Source organism: Theobroma cacao, chromosome 8, assembly GCF_000208745.1.
Source record: "Theobroma cacao cultivar B97-61/B2 chromosome 8, Criollo_cocoa_genome_V2, whole genome shotgun sequence".
NCBI classification, from domain to species: Eukaryota; Viridiplantae; Streptophyta; class Magnoliopsida; order Malvales; family Malvaceae; genus Theobroma; species Theobroma cacao.
In genome coordinates, this window is record NC_030857.1 from 17,521,299 (window position 1) to 17,536,503 (window position 15,205).

Below are 15,205 nucleotides of genomic sequence, written 5' to 3' on the forward strand. Positions count from 1 at the left end.
CAAGCTATAGTTATTACTTCTTCTAACCATGCAAAAATTTTAGCAACTCATGAGCAAGTCGTGAATGTATCTGGTTAAGATCTATAACTCAACATATTCGAGAAACGTGTGGCTTGTCAACCAAGAAGGAAATTTCAATAACGTTATATGAAAACAATACTGCTTGCATAGCACAGTTAAAGGAATGATACATTAAAGGCAATAGAACAAAATACATAGTTCACAAAAATTCTTCACTTATGATCTCCAAGAAAAAGATGAATTAAGTGTTCAACAAATTCAATCAAGTGATAATCTAACAAATTTATTCACTTAAGCCTTTCTTACTGCAACATTTGAAAAGTTGGTACAAAAAATTAGAATGCATCATTTTAAAAATCTTTATAATGCACTCATCAGGGATAGTAAAATACGCACTGTACTATTTTCCTTCATCAAGGTTTTTCCTATTGGGTTTTTCTTGATAAGGTTTTTAATGAGACAATATTTCAAAAGCGTATTCTTGAAAAGATTATATACTCGTCTTCCTTCACTCATATTTTTTTTCATGAGGTTTTTTCCTTGTAAAGTTTTAACGAGGCATATTCTTAATACAATGGACATTCAAAGGGAGTGTTATGAACAAATATGTGAATGCTCATTATATTATAACCCAAGAAGTGCAGATCAAGTCAAATAGTCCAATAAGTAAGATACAAGAAATGTAATATGATTTGAACTCTTAGATAGAATTAGATTAAGACTATGATTCAAGATATTGTTAACCTATAAATAGTTCTCTCACTTCATTTATGAATACATACTTGAATAAAATTGTTTTACTTTTTTTAAATATTTTTTTTCTCTTCAAATATTTTTTTTATCTTTTTCTTATAGTTGTTTTTTATATTTATTTTATAACAAAATATAAATTATAATATTATTACACATTATTAAGAGGATGACAAGATAGACGTAATCACCCAATTATTTTTAAATCTATCCTTTTACTTTTTTTTATGTTATTTTCTTTGTCTTTTTCTTCTGTTCGCCATTTTCCTTCAACTTGCGCTAAAATATCTTCTGTCACACACTCAGTCTTATCCCCTACTCGCTCGCCTCAGTTTCTTTCCTTCCTTTTTATCTGCCACCACTGATTCTGCCCTCGGTGGTCGCCCACCCCTTCCCACCGCCGCCTCCCGTCCTCACTCTTCTTCTCCGATTCTCTTTCTCTCTTCTTCCCTTCTCCCCTTTCCCTCCCTCCAAAAGACTATCGACCTCTGAAACCGCCCAACTAGCTACAATACCTTACTTTAATATATAATAATAATAACAATAATACTAAAATAATTGAAAAGCTTGGTATAGAGCAGCAGTAATACAATGCTAAAGTTAGTTATGGCTTGTAACTCGGCTGGACGATTAACCAATTGAGCCACTCCAATGACAACTAACAAACTGCTCTATGTCTCTTAGTAACGGGGACTTGGAAGTGTGGACTCTTGTTTTTACCGCCAAAACATATGTCAATCTCCGTTCTCTCCGGCGCCGAAACTCCACTCTTAGAGCAAGACACCATAGACGGCTACGTTGGTTGCAATGGCCGCCCTGTCGCCAGGGCCAAGTCCGGCGGCTGGAGGTCCGCGTCTTTTATCATAGGTGCGTTTTCCACTCAATCAACCTTTTCTAATCACTCAAGAAATTGTAAATGAGTCAAATATGTGTATATACCTTCCAAAATTTGTGCAGGCATCGAAGTCGCTGAGAGGTTTGCGTATTTCGGAATCGAGTCCAACCTCATCAGTTACTTAACGGGACCTCTGGGCCAGTCCACTGCCGCTGCAGCAGAGCAAGTCAACGCTTGGTCTGGAACGGCAATGCTTTTGCCACTCTTGGGGGGATTCGTTGCTGATTCTTTCCTCGGCCGATACCGCACCATTATTGTCGCTTCTCTTCTTTACGTATTGGTAATTTATTCAAAATTCCTTTCCATTTTTTCAAATTTCAACCAGAAATGTGATGGGATGAAAAGGTTTAGAATGATGAAGGAAAAGCTGAAAGGGTATGTGCATATAAGAAGCAAGTAAACAGTGCTCCTCTATTCCGAATTTGGATTCTTTGAGAACCCTGAAGAAATTGCTAAACAGAAATACTGACCTACAGTTAACATTCATATACATTTAACCATACACACTGCTTGTTCCAATGGAATGTTTTGAGCAGGGTAGGTTGTGTAACTTGTTCTTTTGTATTATAAAATACATTTTATCCATCTTAGGAAAGGAAAATGTGAATTTTAGGCTTGAGTTCAGAGGGGTTGCCTCAAGTTCTCTTAAACTCTTTAGTCATAATAAATGAGCTAACCCAATGGCAAACTAGTGAGGTTGCTTGTTAGTAATGCTTAAACAGGAATTTTGAGAATCAATTCAAGCTTAAGACAAGCTTAAGCAAATATAAAACTTTATCTACTTGTACTGGAACAATCTGTTGCTAGAGCAGAGTTCCAACTTTCGACAAATGAAAATTCAGTAAAGGCTGGAGATTTGAGTAAGCGGTCAGGTTTCATTTATTTATTTTATTATTTTTATTAATTGTGGGAATACTATTTGAAGTTTTTTTTTACTTTTTGGAATAATTTACAGGGGCTAAGCTTGTTGACTGTCACAGCTACTCTTCCTTCTGTCAATCCTTCTGGCTGCCAAAATACTGATAACTTTGCATTATGCTCCTCTCAGTTTCAAGAGATACTATTCTTCTTCGCACTCTTTGTAGTAGCACTCGGACAAGGTGGACAAAAGCCATGTGTTCAAGCTTTTGGTGCAGATCAATTTGATACTCAAGACCCAGAGGAGTGCAAAGCCAAGAGTTCATTCTTTAATTGGTGGTATTTTTGTTTGTGTACTGCCATGTTTATAACACATTGGGTTTTAAACTACATCCAAGACAATCTTAGTTGGGTTCTTGGATTTGGGATTCCCTGTGTTATGATGGCAGTTGCACTGGTTGTTTTCTTGTGTGGGACAACGACTTATCGTTTTAGTGTCAAAGGTGACAAGAAAAATCCGTTTGTGAGAATTGGTGAGGTGTACATTTTAGCAGCTAGGAATTGGAATAAAGCATCTTCGGCAATAGCTGTAGAAGAAGAAGTGCATGGAAATCTGCCAACTGAAAGTTCCAACCAATTCAAGTATAAAAGTTTCTCTTCCTTACTTCAATGAATGTCAAAAGAACAATAATATATGATGCCTTATGAAAGCTTACATGAGGGTAACAAATTGATATTAGTGGAAAATGATTCATTCTGATCTCTAATTATTTTATGTAGCATCTGAAATAAGTTTGATTTATGTCTGGCATCATTTAACCAAGGCAATCTTCCTTGGCACATTGTCATGTGGATGTTCGGATCTTATTGTTGGGATTCGACCTCATACTCAAATATGAAAATAATCAATAATTAAAAATAGTAACGCAACGGAAAAATAAAATAATGTTTAATCAGAGAAACAGTCAAATCCTACAGGATCAATGTTTGTGTTTTTTATCTTTAGGATTTGTCAAATCTTTAGCCACTCAAGTGTTTGGCCTCTAACAGTAATCCACACAGTGACTGAATAAGATTTTTTCAAATGTAGGATTTTTACTTGTGCTAACAAGTATTGTTTCTAAAACAAAAGGATCAAAAATTCTTGCTGAATCTTATTTTTGTCAGACAAAAAAAATTATTTTTCTTTTCTTATTTTATGAAACAGCTGAGAAGTAGGTTTGTTTTAGGCTTAAAATTCTAGTTTGCTAATATATTATATTTATATAGCCAAACTAATTTGTAACCCTAAATACAACAAATGTATTTTAATTTAATTAAGTCTCTAAAAACTTAATTAATTTCTTACTTTATTCTGGTCTTTTTCAATTAAGTCCAACTTAATTAATTATCTTTATTTAATCTCAATCATGTCACTTAATGTGTGTAACCCATTAAACTTCAAACATACTGACAATAAATATAAATCATAATCATATATCAATTTGATAATTAATTTATATTTATAGATCATAAGCGGCATCTAGCAATACATCATGACCACTCAAATGTTAGAGAGTCAATTAAAGAATTTGATAAAACCCTTCAGTGATAAGCCTCTCAGTGCAATACGGTATTTTCATCAAATATCCTAGATATGTCATTAAGCATGACTCAGTGTCTACTTGTAACATTTCATATTAGTTCTCATAATTCATGACTAACCTTATGAATTTAGAAAACTAACTTTCCTCAAATTCATCATGCTTTGGCCAAAGACTTTATACAAGCTAATCAAGAATTGAGAACAAGTGAGATACATCCCCTCATATCACTTGGGGTGATGAATCCTCTGTTGACCACTCATTCACCTTCGCATGCTTCATGACATACCCAAAAGCACCCTGTTTAGGCATCTAGATGCTTTCAAACCCGTAAGGGTGAAATCAAAATATGTCATTCTCCATACAAGATGACATAGTGTCTCAAGTCCAAGGACTAGTTGCATGACTATCACATGAGAACATTTTTCATAGACACTTGAGTGAAATACCAAATGGAGTTCTCATAGCGGGTCGTGTTCAGTAAACTTGTTCTTTAACAAGTATCTATACGTTATCCTCAATTATCCCATATACTTCAATCTATAAGATCAATTGCTTACTTCCCAAGTAAGGAGGCTTAACATGTACCAATCTTTGAGCATTGTCAATGCCCTATCTTGACAATACAATGACTAGGAACGATTTTAGGAACATGGCTTTAATGCATAGTGATCTCATAATTGTAACAACTTTACAATTCTCTTATAAGGCCTTTATGTTCCATAGACTTCATCCAATTAGTACTTAATAACTCTTTATTATTGCACTAACTTGAAGAAAAACCTCTATCACATATAATTATGCGATTACATATGCATTAAATGACAATATATATATATATTTCTTGACTAATCTAATTGACTCAAGGGCATCTACCAACAATCTCTCACTTGCACTTGCGTTAATTGCTAACGTATCTAATATCAAACTTTTTCACTTAGCAATTGTGTCTCTACTAGGACAACTCAAATTACAATATTTGAGAATATGTTAATTTATATGTTTGACAATCGCCATTGTCATAATCGAAATACTAATTTAGATCACAATGAGACCTTGATTCCATTATTATGGCTTTTGTTGTTACTTTAACAACTCAGAATCATTTATTAATTCATTAAACCAATGATCCAAATATCTCTTCTTTTGTAGCCTAAACAAACGATTTGTATCCGATTATAGATATAATTATGCAGTTATCTCTTATTTTTGGAACTGGTCCAATATAACTACTCAATCATGACTTTATATCACTTTTAACATTTAGGATTCTCTCTATGTTAAGTTCCTTTAACATGTAATCCTAAATTCTTTTGTTGAATCCCTTTTTAGGCTCTAACTCTTTAGTCCCATTTTGTTTTTCTTATACTGGTAAATGTATCTTATACATGCACCCGAATATTTGTCTCATTGGTTGGTGCATAATACTCTACCTAAAAAGCAAGGTTCGAATCCCTCCGCCTAAAAAGCAGGGTTTGAATCCCCCCTTCCCCAATTATAAAAAAAAAAAATGTATCTTATACACTTTTAATGAGTAACTTATCTTACTCCCACTAACCTTGTGATGCGCACAAAATATGTTTATCTTATTCAATGTATTCAACTATTTTGAATTTATTACAATGAATAGAGATTATTATCCAATCATTCATGTTATATTATTTAGTAGACTCATCTTACATGAGTAGTGCATCAATATGCATCCTACAATGGTTTGTATTTAATGGATTCATCTCATGAATTATGCATCTTTATGCATCTCATGAAATCAATTTTTATGCATAGATCTTATCTATTGGATTTCATAATTTCATAACCTTTGACTTTTAAAGTGTCATTAGCTCCCACTATTTCTATCATGTATAGAAATCTTACCAAGTAAACTTGTTTACTTTTCTTTGGCGTGTTATATCCATAACTTTTATGTATACTAATATGTCATTAGTCATTCATCATTGGTTATGGAATGAAATCCTATCAAGGGTTAGTTCATGTGATTAATTGGGTTTGGAATGCTTTGTAATTCATCTTTTATGAATTCAATACGATAATCAATTGCTATTTAGTTCTAAGCAATCTTAATTTAGATCCAAGATTTCATTAAGAATGCTCATTGACTAAATATGTTTATAATCCTATTACGAATTCATTGAGTTTTGACTCAATTTTATCTAAGTCAACTCATTAATTTTTTTTTTATTTATAATAAAAAAAATAATATCACAATAATCTTATCATTATGACTTAATTTTGATTGTCATATATGCAAGGTTATACTTTAAGAATAAATAATTTAGAACAATTCCAAAATAAAATGAGATGTAATGTAAATATATATATATATATATAAGCTAAGCATCTCATGCTAGCAAAATATAAATCTATGTTTCCTAAACATAAAATAAATATTTAGCCATAAGTCCAAAACCAAAAACATCTCATTTTGACAATCATGCCATGAAAACATTCAATGTTCTAAAATTATTTATTATTCCACAATGTTCTAATCTAGGTCTACAAGCTTGATCACCATCAATTAAGGTTGTCCTTTTCATGATCCTATTCTTCATTGCTCCTTGTCATTAGTTCCTTCAAGATGTCATACATATTAAAACCATTAATAAAGAGTAAGGTATCATATGCCAAGTAGTGAAAAATAAATCATCATATGATTCATACTTGATGTGGAAGCTTCCTTTTGTTTCTTCCTTTTGATGGATTCAAGATAATCTTTGCAATTGTGCCTCCAATGCCCTAGTTTGCCATAGAAATGGCATTTGTCATTGTCCTTATCCTTCTTCACTCTTCTAGTAGGTTTTATACCTTTTGAAGTTGATGCCTTTTCATCCTTGGCTTTCTTAGAAAATTTTCTTTTTCTTAGAAGAGATAAGGTGAACTGAAGGCTCATACTTCGCAATAGTGTTCTCAGCCGGTGTGAGCATATTCAATAAGCCTAAAAGGGTTACCTCAATCTTATTCATGTTGAAGTTCAACACAAACTGTGAATAGCTCTCTAGTAGCGAAGAAAGTATAAGATCTATGCTCAAATCGTGATCCATAACCTAACTTAACTGCTCAAGTTGAGTGATATATCCTATCATCTTAAGCACATGAGACCTTACTGGGCTTCCCTCAAACATCTTATATCGGAACAATTCCCTTGAAATGTCGAATCTCTATGTACGACTTTCCTTATCGAACATTTCTCTAAAGTTTAGGATAATATCTTGAGCATTCATAGCTTCATGTTGCTTTTGAAGATCTGGAGCTATACTAGCCAACATCACACATATGGCTTGATCGAGATCATCCATATAAACTCTATAAGCCTCATTTTCCTCATTTGTAGCATCATCGCTAGGTACCTCTGGAATAAGACCATTTGGGACATAAGCCTTTTTCTCTTGTTTCAAGACAATCTTGATATTGCGAAACCAGTCAATGAAATTTGGGCCTGTCAACTTGTTTGCATCAAGTATGCTTCTAAGTGACAAACTATTCGCCATGATAGATTTATATCCTATATAAATCAACATATATGATTATTCATTAACGCAAATTATATAATCATAAAGACAAGGTTTTAGAATCTTATATGATTAGTCTCAATATTTTATCAAAAAAATAGCTCTTCTCTACTATTTTGATAAATTTAACCTTTAAACTTCTTATTGAGCTAGGACTTTTTTATCCCACCATGACCTTGACTGACTTAACAAGCCATAATGAAACTAATTAGGTAGATAACTTAGCTTATCAATTGTATCTTATACAACTCCTAGATCAGTTAGGTGACAACTCTTTGTCTAAATATATCATATATATTTTGCCTAACTATGCCTCTAATACTATGTGGTCATGTGTGACACATCCGAACAACATGGTACTAGTTGAGTAAGACCAATAACTTAAACGTACTCGTGTAAAACTTTGGCCTTGAGTGACTCAACAATCCTCCAATTAAAAGAGCAACCTGGTTATCTTGTTATATGGTGGAAGGTAACTTTTTGACTCAATATATTAATGAGGGATTTTTATTTATTAATTCATTAATTANATATATATATATATATATATATATATATATATATATATATTGAAAATAAGTCTATCTCATGCCAACTACTAGGATGATTATAGGCTTTACTAATTCTAATTTCCTCGAGCCATTAAGGAAATTAATTGGTCAAATTCCTGAGGGATTCACACAAACATCATCTTCAAGCTTTGCTTGTAAGCTCCTTGAATCTCCATGGCGCCTTTGGATCTCCATCTTCAAATTACAAAAATTTTTCTATCTAACCCTAGTTTTACACTTTGATGTAACTAATTACATTTTATAATCAAGAAATCTCGAGTTACATTGGAGGGGAGTTAGGTGAGAAAAGAATTTTACAACCCAGAGAAAATAAAGATAAGGCAAGGTGCACAGATCGTATTTTAAAATAAATACCAAGAGAAATAAAATTTAACCATCCATGACCTAATCTTTTAAGGTTTAAGTCTATAATCATCCTCATGCTTTATAATCATAATCAAAAGCATAGAAATAAATGCAAGCTCGATATCACATAGTGATCTTGTGTGTTATTTGAGAAAAGTATCAATTAATTCACTTAAAGTGCAAGACTCAAATTATTTAGTATTGTTTTATTTCAATTTAGTGTTTAAGAAATTCTCAATTTCAAAACACTTAAAGTGAACCTTTTACTTCTATTTCTTAGTAGAAATTCATTGAAATAAAACTTTCCGTTTTAATTCTTTCCATAATTAAAACTCCTTTTAATTTTGGAAACCATTTTATTTTAGGTAAACTTCCTAAAATATATCTAAGACAACATTTTAATTTCTAACATTTAGAACATGGATTAGTTTCCTAAATTGTATGTTATTTAAGTTACCTAAATGGTGACTTAACAAATTTTGGAAATTTCTAGTCAAATCAAAATTTTAAGAAAAGTTCAATGCTATCACATAACTTTAGAAATTTCTTTTAAAGTAGGAAACTATTTCTTATGAATTTTCCAAATCAAAATACTATCCTTAATTTTAGGAACTTCTTTTAAAGTAAGAAACAATTTCCTATTTTTTTTTTATGAATCACCCAAAATTAAAATTCTATCCTTAATTTTAGGAATTGTTTTTAAAGTCAGAAACAATTTCTTATTTTTTTATGAATCACCCAAAATTAAAATATATGATATTTAAGTGCTCTTAAAACTCCAAAAATAATGAGTCAAACTTATGAAAAAGTTGCTGAAAATTTTCAGCAAGTGTGTTTAACAATTAAACACAAAATTCATGAAGAATTAAGCCACCAAAACTGATCATAGCTATTCAAAATTTTCTGCATTGAATCTTTATTGCTTTGGAACTTGGAAACATGATTTTTATGAACCTTTTTCATACTAAATCAAGTCTAGCTGAAACATGGAGCAATTTAATTTGATAAAATTAATTTTTAACAATTGAAAACTCCTCAAAACACTTACCCAATGTTAGTAAAAATAATTGGTACATTAGTTCCCAAAACACTTCAAAACTATTTGGTTTTAACTTGGCTTCGCAAGCCTTTTAATCCATTCATTAATTCTTCAACTAAACATGATCTTAAACATTTTAAAAGATATTTTAATGAATTAATTACATGTTGTTCAGATTTGAATTAAAATAGAAAAATAAATTTCTAAGAAAGCCTTTAAAATTGATATATACCAAATCAACACACAAATCAATCCTATTGATTATCACTAAGAATCAAGTATACTTATTACATGAAAAACATAAAAAAAAAAGGCTTTGATACAACTGCTGGGATTCAACCTCATGCTCAAACATGAAAATAATCAATAATTAAAAATAGTAACACAGCAGAAAAATAAAATAATATTTAATCAGAGAAACAGTCGAATCCTACAGGATCAATGTTTGTGTTTTTCATCTTTAGGATTTGTTAAATCTTTAGCCACCTAAGTGTTTGGCTTCTAATAGTAATCCACACAGTGACTAAATAAGACCTTCTCAAAGGTAGGATTTTTACTTATGCTAGCAAGTATTGTTTCTAAAACAAAAAGACTAAAAATTCTTACTGAATTTTATTTTTGTCAGGCAAAGAAAACTATTTTTTTTCTTATTTTATGAAACAGTTGAGAAGTGGGTTTTTTTTAGTTTTAAAATTCTAGTTTGCTAATATAATATATTTATATAGCCAAACTAATTTGTAACCCTAAATACAACAATTGTATTTTAATTTAATTAAGTCTCTGAAAACTTAATTAATTTCTTACTTTATTTTGGTCTCTTTCAATTAAGTCCAATTTAATTAATTATCTTTATTTAATCTCAATCATGTCCTTTAATGTGTGTGACTCATTAGGCTTCTAACATGTTGGCAATAAATATAAATCATAATCATATATCAATTTGATAATTAATTTATATTTATAGATCATGAGCGGCATCTAGTAATACATCATGACCACTCAAATGTTAGAGAGTCAATTAAAGAATTTGACAAATCCCTTCAGTGTAGCCTCTCAGTGCAATACGGTCCTTTCATCAAATGTTTCGGATATGTCATTAAGCATGGCTCAGTGTCTACTTATAACATTCCATATTAGTTCCCATAATTCATGACTAACCTTATGAATTTAGAAAACTAACTTTCCTCAAATTCATCATGCTTTGGCCAAAGATTTTATACAAGTTAATCAAGAATTGAGAACAAGTGAGATACATCTCCTCATATCACTTGGGGTGATGAATCTTCTCTTGACCACTCATTCACCTTCGCATGTTTCATGGCATATCAAAAAACACTCTATTTAGGTATCTGGTTACTTTCAAACCCGTTGGGGTGAAATCTAAGCATGTCATTCTCCATACAAGATGACCTGGTGTCTCAAGTCCAAGGATTAGTTGCACGACTATCACATGAGAACATTTTCCATAGACACTTGAGTGAAATACCAAATAGAATTCTCATAGTGGGTCATGTTCAGTGAATTTGTTCTTTAACAAGCACATACACGTTATCCTCAAGTATCCCATTTACTTCAATCTATGAGATCAATTGCTTACTTCCCAAGTACGGAAGCTTAACATGTACCAGTCTTTGAGTATTGTTAATGCCCTGTCTTGACAATACAATTACTCGGAACAATTTTAGGAACATGGTTTTTATGTATAGTGATCTCATAACTGTAACAACTTTACAATTCTCTTGCAAGGCTTTATGTTCCATGGGCTTCATTCAATTAGTATTTAATAACTCCTTATTATTGCACTAACATGAAGGAAAACCTTTATCACGTATAATTATGAGATTAAATACGTATTAAATGACAATATATATACATATATATATTTCTTGACCAATCCAATTAGCTCAAGGGCATATACCAACACTTATAACATAATATGTTGTTTGTATTAAGTATTCCCTGTACTTTCTTTGTTCCATTGAAACATGTACAGATTCTTGTTTATACATGTACAGACATGAACTGTTTCCCTTTTATCATACTGGGTTGAGCTATTCTACTATGACCTGTTATTACCAGGGAGCTCTTGCTGTTTCCTTTTCTTCTTCCACAATATTGGGAATGTTTCAACTTGAACTTGGCTGAAATTATGAAAATAATCTTCTTAGTTTCTAGTTTTGTTTTCCATACCAAAATATCTGTAACATGGCAATTTGGAATTTCTTATGTGGTAGGTTCCTCAACAAAGCCTTGCTTGCTTCCGATGGTTTGAAGGAACATGGACAGGCATTTAGCATCAGAGAGGTTGAAGAAGCAAAGGCTGTTCTGAGGCTTGTTCCTATATGGTTTGCAAGCTTGGTTTATGCTGTTGTCTTTGCACAATCCTCGACTTTCTTTGTCAAGCAAGGAGCTACTATGAACAGATCAATAACAGCAGAGTTTAAAATATCATCTGCTTCGCTGCAATCATTTGCTAGCCTTGCAAGTATTCTCTTCATTCCTATATACGACCGCATCTTTGTTCCTTTGACGAGAGGCTTTACTAGGAAACCGGCTGGAATTACAATGCTTCAGAGAATTGGAATCGGGATGCTTTTATCTGCTGTATCTATTGTAATTGCTGCCTTAGTTGAGATGCAGAGGCTTATGACTGCTCAAAAACACGGTTTGGTAGACAAGCCAGATGCCATGGTTCCTATGAGTGTGTGGTGGCTGGTTCCTTCTTATGTTCTGTTTGGATTGTCTGACGTGTCACCATGGTCGGTCTTCAAGAATTTTTTTATGATCAGGTCCCAAACGAATTAAGGAGTGTTGGACTTTCACTCTACCTTAGCATCTTTGGGGTTGGAAGCTTCTTGAGTAGCTTTCTCATCTCAGCCATTGAGAATGCAACTGGTGGGAATGGTCAAGATAGCTGGTTTGCAGATAATCTAAATCGGGCACATCTTGATTACTTTTATTGGCTACTTGCTGCACTCAGTGCCATCCAATTGGCTCTCTACTTGTATTTTACAAAATCTTATATTTATAACAAGGGACAAAGATAAATCTTCATTATTGCATTTATCTGCTTGTAATTTATCAAGTCCTTTATTATCATCAATAACTACATCCTAAGTCATTTCTATGATGGCAAAGTCCTATATTTTGTATCCTCACAACAACTTCACTACTCGTTTAGTGTACTTTATTAAGTGAAAGAGAAAAGATCTTGCATCCATCAAAGCTGCTCCCTTATGTACCGTTTGCTGCATACTACATTCCCATCTGCATGATAGTTTCTTAGTTTTGAAAAATGTTGATATCGTGTAAAATAAGATATTGGTGGAGCAATCGGAATGTTGGGCTGCTTATAATTCCAGCTCACTCGAGCTAGGAATTGGAGAACATCATTTTCAGCAATAGCTGTGGAAGAAGAAGCTCATGGGACTCTGCCATCAGAAAGCTCCAAGCAAGTCAAGTAAGTGAAATGTTTTTTTTTTAATTTTATTTCACATATGGAAGAGGAAATTAGGGCTGTAAAAAAGGATACAGAGAGCTTTAATAAAGAACATTCATACTTATTGTCTTACAAAAGCTTTCCTCAAGGAAAATTATTCATGCTGCTTGCTGTTTTTTTGCTCTTTTATAGAATCTGAAATAAGTTTGATTTATATTTCTACTGTAATCTAATGAAGCAACACTTTAAAGTATGGATGTCAGGATCTTGTTAAACGATTTTTTGTGTTGTACTGATATGCCATTCCCTGTTCTTGTTCAGTTTAATGAAGCATGTATAAATCTTGCATATTAATGTACAGACATGTAGTATCTCCCTTTTGTCATGCCACTATCTTTTTCTTTGGGTTGTGAAAACAATCTTCTCAGTTATGTTTTCCATACCAGAACATCTCTAGAAAGGTTTGCAGCATCAGAGAGGTTGAAGAAGCAAAGGCTGTTCTAAGGCTAGTTTCAATATGGGCTACAAGCTTGGTTTATGCTGTTGTCCTTGCACAATCCTCGACTTCCTTTACCAAACAAGGAGCTACCATTGACAGATCAATGACAAGAAGGTTTAAAGTAGCTGCAGCTTCCCTTCAGTGATTCTTCAGCCTTGCCATTCTTCTCTTTAATCCAATATATGATCACTTTTTTGTTCCTTTAGCAAGACCTTGATTGGGAAAACAAACCTGCTGGAATTACAATGCTTCAGAGAATTGGAACTAGAATGCTTTTGTCTGCTACATCAATGGCAATTGCTGGCTTTAGTAGAGATGCAGAGGCTTCAAGCTGCTCAAGACTATGGGTTAGTAGAGAAGCCAAATGTGACGGTTCCAATAAGCGTGTCGTGGCTGGTTCCTCAATATGTTTTGTTTGGATTGGCTGACGTCGTTGAGATGTAAACGGATACGCAGTATTTAATCTTATTTTTAAATTTTATTTAAATATATGATAATTTTTATTACCTGAACCCGATTATAGAATATTTTAATCTTACTTTATGGGTTGAGTAATTGACATCTTTTGGTGGGAGTGATGGAGATGGCTGCTTTCCGAAAATCTAAATGGGGCACATCTTGATTATTTCTATTGGCTGATTGCCTCTCTGGTTTTATTTTACAAAAAAAGAATAAATTTATAATAAGGGAAAGTAGACAATTGCAGCCTTAAGTTGTTGAAGCCTTATCTATAATGAAAAAGAACGAACAAAATAATTGCTGTTGTAATCACTAATTTTGCACCTCAACATCAATTGTTTTATTAACCTCGGATTTTTTTTTATTTTTATTATATTTAATAAAAATTTAATATTTTTATTTTAAATTAAATAAATTCTTATTACTCATGATTGATTAATTATTATTAATAAAAAATATTAAAATAAAATATCTTAACTCTTTAAGTTTTGATTGAAATTACACAAAAATCTATTAATTTTCAAAATAAACACCCTGTTCAAAAGCACAAATATCGTTAATAAAAATTATAAAAAAATTAAAATGTTTTCTTTCTTTATTAATTTAAAAAAATAAAAAAAAAACATTGATCCGTGCACCCAAGGGAGGAAAGCACTTATCGGTGTTCCCTCAAGGACGGGAGCATTAGATCGGTGTTCCCAAAGGAGGGGAGCATCGGTGCTCCCCTTAGGGTGCTGGGTCGGGGAGCTCCAGTGCTCCCTAATGGAGAGTTTTTTTAAAAAAAATTAATAAAAAATAATAAAAATATATAATAAAAATTAATTAGAGGTAAAATTATTTTTTTATTCTTGTCACATAAGTTAGTTGACAAAAATATTAATAGTTGACTAACGGTTTGATATATGTGTCCAACAAAAAATATTTTTATATGGACGAAGTGTATATTTCAAAAACTAATAGAGCTCTATGTAATTTTGATCAAAATTTAAAAAAATTTGAGTATTTAACTCAAGATATTACTTATCATAATGTAAGATGTTGACTTATTGTAATAAATAATAATATAATATATTAATATGTTATAATAATACGACACATCACAATAAATGATGTTAATACGACAATGGTGATATTTTCATCTTTCACTCAACCCAGCATTAATAGTATCATAATTTTCAATATATGATTTATTAATACATTAACTGTTATAGCGTATCT

At 32.0% G+C, this 15,205-nt stretch overlaps 1 pseudogene; it reads left to right on the top strand.

Moving 5' to 3' along the window:
* On the top strand, positions 1,070-12,754 carry LOC18593036 (annotated as a pseudogene).